Source organism: Equus przewalskii, chromosome 30 (genome assembly GCF_037783145.1).
Source record: "Equus przewalskii isolate Varuska chromosome 30, EquPr2, whole genome shotgun sequence".
Lineage (NCBI taxonomy): Eukaryota > Metazoa > Chordata > Mammalia > Perissodactyla > Equidae > Equus > Equus przewalskii.
Window position 1 is genome coordinate 1,787,410 of NC_091860.1, and position 13,082 is coordinate 1,800,491.

Below are 13,082 nucleotides of genomic sequence, written 5' to 3' on the forward strand. Positions count from 1 at the left end.
GACACTACACTGGATCAACTGGAAACACAAATGACCCCGGGTACAGACCACACGCTAGGGCGCCACGACCATAACAAAAATACCTGCTGAGAGGAGGAGAACTGGCCAACAACGCTACCTCATGCAAAAGACACACTTCTGAGGAATACGCCTGTGTCATCAAGATGATGTCCACTTGGGGCCATGCTACCTTCTGAGCCACTTCTGTTTCTCTGGCAGAATGTATCCAGCCTTCTGATTCAGGGCGTCAGGATCACATCTGTGTCCACACTCAGTGCAAAGAAAGGCAGCTCCCAGAGCCCAGGCTCCTGCCAGCGGCTCTCCCGTGGTGGAGGGAGGCCTCCTGCCAGCCTCTTGGTCCCCGTCCTCAGTCGTGCGCCTCTCGTCCTGGTTCCACAGGTCCCAGGAAAGACACTATCCTCCCCACTGCCACCGCCTCCATCCGGATGAGGGTGTTTCTCCCACACCACTGCTCAGAGAACAGAATCCAGTCTCTCCACTTCACCACCTCCCTCCTGCCCTGGAAGCAAGCACACAACTGTGAGAGACGCCATGAGCGGAGCCACATTAAAACAGAGCTGGAGCAGCCACTTCACAGGCTTGCATGTCTTGATTTCTTTATCTTCCAAACTGGACCAAACTGCCAACATTGCAGGAAGTCAACAAGGACAAGAATGTCCTGTTTCTAAGGACTGATGAAACTGGACGTTGCTGAAGACCGAGTCACTAACCAGTCAATGAAGCACAAGTCTAGCCTTTGCCTGATGACAGAATCCCACGCCAACCCACAAGTACCAACCTAGCCCTCCCGGATCCAGCACCAGTGAACTCTTCCTCAACACAACGCACCTCATCCTCCGCCCTTTTCCCATAGAACCCCAGGCCCCTCTCCCGTAAGTGAGACACTATTTGGGTTTCTACCTGAATCTGTGCTCCCGAAACTGCAATTTTTTGATCCCAAAATAAACATTTTACCTCTTAAACTGGTTTCTGTTTTTGTAGACTGACACAACCAAAGGCAGCAATTCTTAAGCATTTTGGGTCATCACTCCGAGAATGTTAACCCAAAGTTAGAAACTGACAGTGTTTAAGTCTTCTCCGATGCTGCCTCCATTCCGTCCCATCTTCCACGCAGGTGCCATGCCAGAGAGCAAAGCTCAGGTAAAACCCATGTCTACCACAAAGAGGGTTCCGGAAGTTGCGTGCTCTCATGGGCACTACAATGAGAGATGAGTGTCACAAGCCCACAGAGGCGGGTCCTGAGTCTGGAGGGCTGGGGCTGTGACAAGTGACATCTGACAATAACGTCACTCTCCAGAGCAGCGTCTACCTCACACACAGAAGGACGTGAGATGTGGAAAGGAAAGCAGGAAAGAAAGGACTCACGTGCATGGGGGCAGGCGGGTGGTGCGCAACACCAGGTTGAGGCAGGTGTGGTACCACTGCCTAAGAAAGAACCTCCTGGGATTGTTCACAGTAACTTGGGCACTGCGGACGTCACTGTTTCCAGCTCGAGTTCTCAGTCTTTGGTCCTAAGAACAGGGTCTGTTTGGTGCCCTGCATGCAAGGCTGGCCCTAGGCAAGTCAATGTGGATTCCCTCCCGCCACCAAGTCTGCATCTCTCCCTAACCTCCTAGGACTCCTCCTCCCCAGTCCAGGGCCACAAAGTCAAACGGTGCCCCATGTCAAGGGCCTGCCTGCCCCACCCTGCAAAGTATGTCTAGCCCCAAATTATCTGAGTACTCTTTACCTCTGACACAATTGATCAGAGGTTTTCTCTCTTTAGTTTGGAAATCTCAGCTAGGGAGCCAGTCAAAAAGGACCTCCCTGAAGGAAGGAGGAGGTGAGTGAGACCTCTCAGCATCCCAGAGGCACAACATCCATCTAAATAATCAGAAAACTTTCTGAACTTAGCAGGCAGAACTCTACACAACGAAGCTCCAGACATTGACATAGATATTTCCGTGGGGTGAGGAGGGTGGAAAGAGGAGGCCGCCAGAGCTATCACCATGCTGTGCACAGGCCCATGTACCAGGACGACTCCCGTGGACACGTGTTTTGTCACAGCTTCTTTTCGTCTGAATACAAAGTTTTCCCACCACCTTCAAGTTTGCTGCGCCTTGTTTGTTTGATTTCCACAACAGTTCTCGCAGCAATAGCAGAGGGACTCCAGCCCTGGGCAGCAAGAGGGCTGTGTTGTGAAGTGTGCAGGTCCAGTGGGTCCCCGGGGCTCCCCCAAAAGCATCACTCAAACCACCTCCCATTAAGCCTGACACTGGAACCGTAACAAGCAGAAAAACTGACCTGACTCCAGCGCTTGCCATCTTCCCTACCCAAGTGGAGCTGGGATTACGTCCTAGAAACAGAGCTGAGAGGAATCTTGCAAACAGCCACCTCCGCCCCAGAAAGACAATGCTGCGTGAGCAGGCTAGAGCAGAGGCACCAACTCCTGCCCGGGGAACTTCGTGGGGGAGGGCAGAGGACTCCAGGGGTGACTCAGCACCCCACCCAGTGATGCTGGGTGACCTCCAGCGACCACCCCTACGACTGCACACAGAGCGGACCCTTGCCCCGCAGGAACTTCCTTTTCTCAGGGAAGCGCCCCTCCAGTGCTCACACATCAACCCCACAGAGCAAAGCACTAATCCCACCCTCCCCCAGAGAACAGAGAACCCAGAATGAAGGAAACCACTTCTCTCAGAGCCAGCGGGAACACTGGGCGCCCCGGCCCCCTAACGATGCCACGGGAGGCTGCGTGACGTTCACTCACTCAGGGCCCAGAGGAAGGGCTGACCACCCAGTTCACAAAGACCCAGGCTCGGCTCCCCCAGTCCCGCTCCTCTGGGACGGCCCTTCCTCATGCTTCAGCTAGGGAGGAGTGTGGGAAAGAAGGGAGCCAGAACACCAGTCAGCTGTCTAGTAAGTGGTCTGGGAGGGAGGGAGAATGAAACTATGAGTCAAAAGGAAGCTTTTAGCATAATCCCAGCTTTCTATACCCCAGGCTCTCTCTACTGGTCTCCATAATTACCATCATTCCCTGATCCCATGACCATGGACCACAAAGAGGTAGGTCAAATTCTCATAAACGACACTCACTGCTTCGGGCACTATTTATTGAGCACTTGCTATGTGCAAAACACTGTGCTGGGGACAGGGGTACAAAAGGGCTTATGGAAACCCTGGCCCTTGAGGAGACCAGGGCTTACAGGAGAGGGTAGACAAAGAGACACTGCACTGTCAAACAGTAATACACGCGCTGTGAGAGACCAACATCCTCTCTTAGATGCCAAGCCCACGACACCCACACACGGGCCACCGGAAAGCAACTTTAAAATCTCAGCAAAGCATGTGAGCTCGGCCTCCCCACGGAGCCCCAAGGAGGCCTCAGCCCTAGGTGCAACCTTTAGAAACAACAGGACAGGTGACGGTAAGGCTTTCTCCTTTCAATTAAAAAAAAGAAAAAGAGCCCAGAGGAACTAAAAGTGACACATACACATGGCCCTTCCTCGGGAAGCCAGCACTATACCTGTCACTTGGTGGTGAAAATATTTTTTTTCGCTCTTAGTACCCCAGTCAGCAGGACTTTAGGGAGAATAAAGCAGGAGTCACCACTATGGGTCACTTTTAAGGGAGCAGATTAAAGAGAAAAATGAGGATAAAACAGAACCACCATTAATTTATTAAAGAAAATGATGCTGCTTCATGACACATTTGCCTCCCTTCTCCACCCCCAAATTCTTAATTCCTATTTTAGAGAAGGCAAAAAGGAGGGGAGGAGAAGAAAGAGGAACACGTGGGAACGGGGTATAAGGTTTCAAAAGAGAAGCCTTGAGCAGGACTCTGGGGAGGCGGTGGGGGAGGGAGCACCAGGAGTCTGGCTCCCCATGAAGAAAGACAAAGGCACCACCGAACCTCTCTGAGGTAAGACTTGCAACTTCTAGAGGAAGACCCACATGCACGATAAATTGCAGTTAGGTGGCATCAGCTCCTGGCACAGCAGGAGCCAGCCGACCCCACCCCTCGCCACCCTGCAGGCAGCTGCGTCCACATTCCTGGAACAGTGTACACAGACTGCAGGAGCCAGGATGGGGAAACCGTACCCTGCCCCCCAAATACCAGAGATCTGTCCTCCAACCGCAGACTCCCGCTTCCGATCACAGAGGCCGGCAGCCACTGGTGCCAGCCCATCCTCATCTAAATGAAGTCACTTCCTGGGCACCTACAGGGCAGCAGCCTTTTTCCTGCCTTCATTTTTCACTGTTGCCCCTTTGGGAAGCCAGACACTAAAGACTAGGACATTAGAAAACAACTATCTTTAGAGGGGAAAATATAAAGTGACCAGGCACGCGCAGGGAAAGGCCCAGAAAGACCAAGAAAACTTTAAGTTTACACCACAGGCTGATCCTTGGTGCAAAGACAGTGTACAACAACCAAAAAACACAAAAATAATAAACAAAAACAGTAACAAAAAAAGCAAAGCCAGGGCCAGCCCAGTGGCACAGCGGTTAAGCTTGCAGGTTCTACTTCTGGGGCCCAGAGGTTCACCAATTTGGATCCCAGGTGTGGACCTATGCACCACTTGTCAAGCCATGCTGTGGCAGGCATCCCACATATAAAGTAGAGGAAGATGGGCACCAATGTTAGCTCAGGGCCAGTCTTCCTCAGCAAAAAGAGGAGGATTGGCGGCAGATGTTAGCTCAGGGCTAATCTTCCTCAAAAACAAAACAACAAAAAAACCCAGCAAAGCCCAGTGAAGAAGGAGAATCTGATTTCCAGAGTTACCACAATATTAGACTCAAATGTTGAGTGTTCAACACAAAAAAAGCCCCAAGGCACATGAAGAAACAGGAATGTACAGCCCATTCAAAGGAACAAAACAAGCACGAGGAACTGAAAATGCCCCGATGGCAGGTGTACTGGACAAAGACTTCAAACAACTGTCATAAAGATGCCCAAAGAACTAAAGGAAGACGCAGAGAAAGTCAAGAAAACAACATGTGGACAAAATGGAAACATGGACATATCTCGGAGACACTGCAGGTACAGAATCCTGTATCTGACCAAACTATCTTTCAAAAGTGAGGGAGAAAGTAAGATATTCTCAGATAAACAGAAGTTGAGGGTGTTCACGCCCACTAGCCCCAGCCCTGCACAAAGTGCTCCAAGGAGCCCTGAAGGGAAACGGAGACAGGACCGGAGCAACGTGGCTGCACAAGACCTCAACAAAGGCAAACACAAGAGAATCGGAAAAGCCCAGTGCTATTCTAACAATGGTTTGTAACTATACTTTTTGTTTATTTTCTACATGATTTAAGAGACTAACACATTTAAAGAAAACAAATTATTAGTGTAAAAGTTAGCATTACTGTAACTTTGGTTTGTAATGGTTATAATCTTGTTTTCTACAACATTTACAAGACTGATGCATTAGTTTATGGTTTGGGGCACACAAAGCATATAGATGTAATTTTGTGACAACCAAAAGGGATGGGGACAGAGCTGTAAAGGAGTAGAGTTTTTAAGCTGCTATAAATTCAAATTAGAGAGTTAGAACTTTAGGACGTTAAATGTAATTCCTATGGTAAACACACAAAAAAAGCTCTAGAATATACACAAAAGGAAATGAAAAAATAACTGAAATATTTTGCTATAAAAAATCAACTGAATACAAAAGAAGACAGTAATGCAGGAAGTGAGGGGCAAAAAGGCTATAGGGCATACGGAAAATAACAATATCAGTAACTATTTTAAGTGTAAATAGATTAAACTCTCCAATCAAAAAACAGGGATTGGCAAAATGGATAAAAACATATGACCCAACCAAATGCTGTCAATAAGAGACTCACTTGAAATCCAAAGAGGTTGAAAGTGAAAGGATGAAAAAGGTATTCCAAGAAAACAGTAACCAAGAGAGCAGGGGTAGCTACACTAATATCAGACAAAACAGATTTTAGATTAAAAAAGGGCATTACATATTAATGAATGGCTCAATAAACCAAGAAAATATAAATTAGAAATTAGAAACATTTATGCACCTAATGACAGATCTACAAAATATAGTAAGAAAAACTGACAGAACTGAAGGGAGAAATAGATAGTTCCACAACAATAATTGGAGATTTCAATCCTCTACTCACAAAAACAGATACAACCACCAAACAGAATACAAGAAAATAAAGGACTCAACACAATAAACTAACCAGATGTAACAGACATATACGGAACACTCAAACAAAAGCATACACATTCTCCTCAAGTGCCTGGGACATTTTCCAGGATAGACCATATGTTAAGCCACAAATTAAATCTCAATAGATTTACAAAGACAGATATACAAAGTATCTTCTCCAACCACAATGAGATAAAGTTAGAAACCAATAATAAAAGACCGGAAAATTCATGAAACTGAAAACTAAACAACACATTTTACCCAATGGATTAAAAAAGAAATTACACGGGAAATAAGAAAATACCTAAGAAAGGAATGAAAATGAAAACATGACATACCAAAATTTAACGGGACATGGTGAAAACAGTGCCAAGGGGGAAATTTATAGCTGTAAATGCTTCCATTAAAAAACAAGGAAGATCTCAACTCAACAACCTAACTTTAAAAATTAAGGAACCAGAAAAAAAGAACAAACTAAACCCAAAACTAGCAGAAGAAAGGAAATAATAAAGATCAGAGCAGAGATAAACAAAATAGAAAATAGAAAAACAATAAAAAAAAATCAATGAAACCAAAAAACTAGTTCTTCAAAAAGGTCAACAAAATTAAACCTTTAGCTAGACGAACTAAGGAAAAAAGGGAGAAGACTCAAATTACTAAAATCATAAGTGAAAGTGGGAACATTACTACTGGTTCTCCAGAAATAAAAAGGATTATAAGAGAGTGCAGTTGGCCATCTGTATCCCTGGATTCTGTAACCTCGGATTCAACCAAACACGGAGTGAATGGCTTACGATGGCTATGTCCGTAGTGAGCATGTACAGAATCTTTTTCTTGTCATTATTCCCTAAACAATATGGTATAACAAGTGTTTACATAGTATTTACATTGTATTGGGTATCATAAGTAATCTAGACACGATTCGAAGTACACGGGAAGATGTGCAGAGCTTATATGCACATACTTGCCACTTTTATACAAAGAACTTAAGCATCCTCAAATTTTGGTGTCTGCTGGGGGTCCTGGAACCAATCCCCCAGGGATATCAAGGGACAACTGCACTATAAACAATCGTACACCAAAAAAGTGGAGAACCTAGACGAAATGGACAAACTCCTAGAAACACAAAACCCACCAAGACTGAATTACAAACAAATAGAAAATCTGAATAGACATATAACTAGTAAAAAAGTTGAGTCAGTAACCAAAAATCTCCAAACAAAAAGAAGTCCTGGACCTAACGGCTTCACTAGTGAATTTTACCAAATATTTAACGAAGAAATAATACCAATCCCTCTCAACATTTTCCAAAAATTGAAGAGGAGAGAATACTTCTTAACGCATTCTATGAGGCCAGCAGAACCTTGATACCAAAGCCAGAGAAAGACACTACAAGAAGACTATAGACCAACATCATTTATGAATATTAATGCAAAACCCTCAAGAAAACCATAGCAAACAGAATTCAGCAGTATATTAAAAGTATTATACATCATGACCAAGTGGGATCTATTCCTGGAATGCAAGGATGGTTCGACATAGAAAAATCAATCAATGTAATAGACCACATCAACAAAATGAAAGAGAAAAACCACATGATCATCTCAATTGATGCAGAAAACTATCTCAACATAATAAAAGCTATATATGAAAAACCCACAGCAAACATCATTCTCAATGGTAAAAAAAACTGAAAGCTTTTCCTCTACATCAGCCACAAGGCAAGGATGCCTGCTTTCACCACTTCTATTCAACATAATACTGGAAGTTCTAGCCAGAGTAATTCAGCAAGAAAAAGAAATAAAAGGCATCCAAACTGGAAAAGAAGAAGTGAAATTCTCTCTGTGAAATGATCTTATATGTAGAAAATCCTAAAGACCTCACAAAAAAAAGCTGCTAGAATAAATAAATTCATCAAAGTGACAGGATACAAAGACAATACACAAAAATCAGTGGCATTTCTATATAAGAACAATGAATAATCTGAAAAGGAAATTACAAAAACAATTCCATTTACAATAGCTTCAAAAAGAATAAAATAGAAATTAACTTAACCAAGGAAGTGAGAGACTTGTATAATGAAAACACAAAACACTGCTAAAGGAAATTAAAGAATACATAAATAAATGGAAACACAACCCATGTACATGGATTGGACTTAATATTGTTAAAATGTCAATACTACCCAAAGCAATCTACAGATTCAATGCAATCGTTGTCAAAATCCCAATGATATTCTTTGCAGAAATAGAAAAACCCATCTTCAAATTCATATGGAATCTCAAGGTATCCAAATAGCCAGAAAAATCTTGAAAATGAAGAACAAAACAGGGGAACTCACATTTCCTGATTTTGAAACTTACTACAAAGCTACAGTAATAAAAACAGTGTGGTACTGGCATAAAGACATAGAGACCAATGGAACAGTATAGAGAGCCCAGAAATAAACTCTCACAAATATGGTCAAATGATTTTTGACAAGAATGTTAAGACCACTCAATGGGGAAAGGACAGTCTTTTCAACAACTGGTGCTGGGAAAACTGAATATCAACTTGCTAAAGAATGAAGTAGGACCCTTACCTAACACTATAAACAAAAATTAACTCAAAATAGGTCAAGGACCTAAATCACAGGATAAAAGCTTCATGACATTGGACTTGGCAATGATTTCTTGGCTATCATTGAAAGGTAAAGACAACAAAAGAAAAAACAGACCAAGTGGACTTCAGGAAAATTAAAACATTTTGTGCATCAAAAGACACTATCCACAGAGTAAAAAGGCAACCCACAGTATGGGAGAAAATATTTGCAAATCATATATCTGATAAGGGATTAACATCTAGAATATATAAAGAACTTCTAAAACTCAACCACAAACCTGGTTCAAAGTGGGCAAAGGACTTGAATAAACATTTATCAAAAGAACCTACATGAATGGTCAATAAGCACACGAAAAGATACTGAACGTCACTAGTCATTAGGGAAATACAAATCAAAACCACAATGAGCTCATCACCTCACACCCATTAGGATGGCTATCAAAAAAATTAAAAACAACAAGTGTTGGTGAGGATACAGAGAATTTTGAACCCTTGTGCACTGTTAGTGGGAATGTGAAACAGTACAATCACTGTGGAAAACAGTATGGCAGTGCCTCAGAAAATTAAAAATAGAATTACCGTATGATCCCACTTCTAGGTGTACATCCAAAAGCACTGAAAGCAGAACCTCCAAGAGACACTTGTACACTGGGGGGGACGAGAATTGGCCACACCAAAATGTGTCCCTTTGGCTTAATTTTAAAAACAAAAGACTCCGGGGGCTGGCCCCGTGGCCGAGTGGTTAAGTTCGCGCGCTCCACTGCAGGCGGCCCAGTGTTTCGTTGGTTCAAATCCTGGCGTGGACATGGCACTGCTCATCAAACCACGCTGAGGCAGCGTCCCACATGCCACAACTAGAAGGACCCACAACGAAGAATACACAACTATGTACTGGGGGGCTTTGGGGAGAAAAAGGAAAAAAACAAAATCTTAAAAAAAAAAAAAAAAAGACTCCAAAAGAAAATTTGACTCCCCCCAAAACTGCCTAAAAGAATTTAAAAGAGAGGGGCCTGTTCCCGGAAGGAGGGAGCCTTTAAATTAAGGTTGATTGGCTTAAGAGTCAGATCTTAAATTGACACATACGACTGCACGGCCATGTGCCCTGCTGCTGCAGGTGGCTTTCAGTGGCCTGAGCTTCTTGGTGTGCTCTCACACAGACCTTGTTAACATTTGAAGCACGGGATCCATGACTACTTTGCCTTTTAGTCCAGGATTTTCGTTTTGTTTTTAGGGCAGATTTCTCATCTTTGACTCACCCGCGGTTTTGAAGGGCATTCTTTATTCAAATCTTAACCTCTAGACCACCAGCTACCTCAGGACTCTCTGCTAAACACTGTGATTCTGTGCCTTGGAAAACAACATGATAATGAAAACCCACTCTGTGAGTTCGTTCTTTTTTTTTATTGTGGTGAAATAGACATAAGTTTACCATCTTAACCATTTTTAAGTGTACAGATCAGTAGTGTTGAGTACATTCACGCTGTGTGTGGCCACCACTACTATCCATCCCCATAATTCTTTCCATCTTGTAAAACTGAAACTCTATGCCTTTTAACCAATAAGCGCACGTTCTCCCCTTTTCTCAGTCCCTGCCAACCACCTTTTATTTTGTCTTTGTGATTCTGACTCCTCTGAGTACCTCATATAAGTGGAATCATGCAGCGTTTGTCCTTTTATGGTTGGTTTACATTTCTTCGCGGTTCACCCATGTTGTAGCATATGTCAGAATATGCTTCCTTTTTAAGGATGAATGATATTCCACTGTATGTGTGTACCACATTTTGCTTAATCTCTTCATCTGCTAATGGACACTTGAGTTGCTTCCACATTTAGCTGTTGTAAGCAATGCTGCTGTGAACTAATGCAATGTAAACTGTCTCTCAGGTCACACCGTCTGTAGTTGACCCATTTACATTTCCATCTCCATGTAAATTGTCTTCCTCCCCTTTGAAATCCCAAACCACCACCCTCAACATCCACCTTTGTCTTTAGCTGAGGATAGTATTTAAGATGAGAGCCTCCACCATTTTGGCGATTTGCTCAGTTTTCCTGAGTGCCTCCCATGTATATATGTTATAAAGCTTTCTCTGATTTTCTCCTGCTATTCTGTCTCATGTAAATTTAACTCATAGCCCGGCCAGAAGGACCAAGAAGATAGAGGATATGTCTTTCTCCCACACTTCACAGCTCGTGGAAAAGGAGAGACATCTACTACCGTGAGTGGCGCACTTCCCTCGTGGTGCACACATAAGAGGCACTGAGCATTGGAGAACAAAGTAACAGGTTCACTGAAGCAAACTTTTGCCAAAAAGAGGCTCAACTCACTCATTCTGCCCATCTAAAGAGTCATACCCGTGTCTCAGTGCAGACTGCTTTCTCATACGTCAACACACACACTCGTCACCCCTTGTCCTTCTGACTCGACTTACCAAATGAAGCCGTTGCCACACTCTCAGAGGCTGGAGAGAATGGCCTGAAGTTTAATAAATGCACACAAGCTCTCAGCCTTAGCTCACCTGGTCCGCTGCCTCTTCATAGAGAACGGCTTGAGAACCAGAGAAGAGAAGATGTCAGAAAAACATCAGGGAGGCGAAAACTAGCTGGATGAGGCCTTCGGGTCAACACCATCCTTTACATAAGCTCTCCCAAAACAGCCTACGAGCAAGCGAAACGTGGAGGAGACAGATGCAGAGACAGCGGACGGCAAGTGGGCTAAAGAAAAAGAAAGGCAGAGAGCAGAAGAGCTAAACAACGCCAACTCACCCGACTCACGGGCATGCATCCCCGACGAGCAAGGCCACAACTTCTCTCCGAATCAATAAAAGGCACAGACACCCTCATGACAAGGCCAATAAAAAGCCCAGGACAGCAGGGGAGAAAATACTGCTACTTGATCATTCCCTCTACCTGCTACAAGTCAATTCAATCTGTCATGCATTTATTAGAGCATCTCTCCACTGGGCCTGTGCTAAAAAAAATTATTCTGACACCTGTTAAAACAGGCAGGCAGACTTTATTCAGGACTACCGGCAGAGGGATCGAGACTACTGCAACAGGGGAGAGAGGGAGCCCAACGCCAAACACCTGGGCCAGGCTCTGCGGCGGCCACAGCAAAGCCCTCCTGGCCTCTCTGTCCCACGCTCTCTCTCCCCAGCAGTCACGTCACCTGTCAGCTCACTTCTCCACTCACTACTCTGTGACACACAGCTCTGACGCCACAGCTCTGCAGGACCAGCCTGGGATCCGAGGTCTTCCTCACCTGCTCCTCTGCTCTCCTACAAGCACACTCCTATCAGCCAAAGGGGCCCCTAAACATGCGCCGTACTCTCCTGCCCCTCGCCTTTCCTCTACTCATTCCTCCAACAGAACGTACCCCTTTGACCTCTATGGAAATCCTACCTCACTTTAAGATCTGGTTCTAACCTCAATGCCTCTGAAGCCGTCCCAGACCCCCAGCTGGCCGTGACCTCATCCTTGATGAGCCCACAGGATATTCTGCAGCACTGCCTAAATTATTGTTTAAAGCATTTAGCCCCATCTCAACTGTAAGCTCCTTCAGGACAGGGACCCTGTCTTGGCCCACTCTGCCAGTCCTAGCAAGGCCATGAAGGAATGACAGATAAAAACAGGAGTAGGAGGGGAGAGAGGAGAGGATGAGAGGAAAAAGAAGATGAGGAGGAGCAGGAGGACAACAGAAAGGAGGAGAATCTCAAAAGCAACACCTGAGGCTACCATTTACAGAGAACCTGCTAGACCTTCTGACAAGCACGATCTCATCTACTCCTTGCAACCACCCAGTGAGGTAGGTATTATTATTTCCATTTTAAAAATGACACAACTGACAACTAGGGTGACCTGCCCATAGTCACACATCTAGTAAGTAATGGAGTCTGTGCTCTTTCCACTACGCCAGGAATTTTCCATCTGGGTTCTGGGTCACCAGAGGGACCCATGAACACTGTGTTCAGGCCCCAACCCTGGGTAGGGCAGGCTCTGGGTTCCATTCAGAATCACCCTAAGCAGTCCACATTAGTCCATTTTACCTTGAGAATCTGCGTTAAGACATCATTTTAAAAAAAATACAGCAGTTTCAACACTTTGAAAACTAAATAGTTTGAAACCCACTGGCCTACACCATACTGTCAACTACAAAGGCCCTGAGGGGCTGAGATGCATATATGGTAGGTGTGCTGGGCTGAGGAACAGCAAGAGAAGAGAAGGCGAGACCTGGCTGGGCATGTGATGGGGAGCAGAGAGAAATGAGACTGAGGGCCCAGAAAGTTCCAAAGGCTCTGAAGTAAGGCAGAAGTAA

The 13,082-nt window shown here is 44.6% G+C and overlaps 1 protein-coding gene across 15 annotated transcripts in view; it reads right to left on the bottom strand.

Moving 5' to 3' along the window:
* Positions 1-13,082, bottom strand: part of CCNY (cyclin Y) — a 318,347-nt gene that overhangs the window by 137,070 nt on the left and 168,195 nt on the right. The window contains exon 1 of one of the 15 annotated variants that reach the window (XM_070601628.1): positions 2,305-2,549. The exons of the other annotated variants lie outside the window; for them this stretch is intronic. The gene's annotated coding sequence lies outside the window, so the exon portion shown is untranslated. Of the gene's footprint in view, positions 1-2,304; positions 2,550-13,082 lie in introns of those variants that run through there. 15 annotated transcript variants of the gene reach the window in all.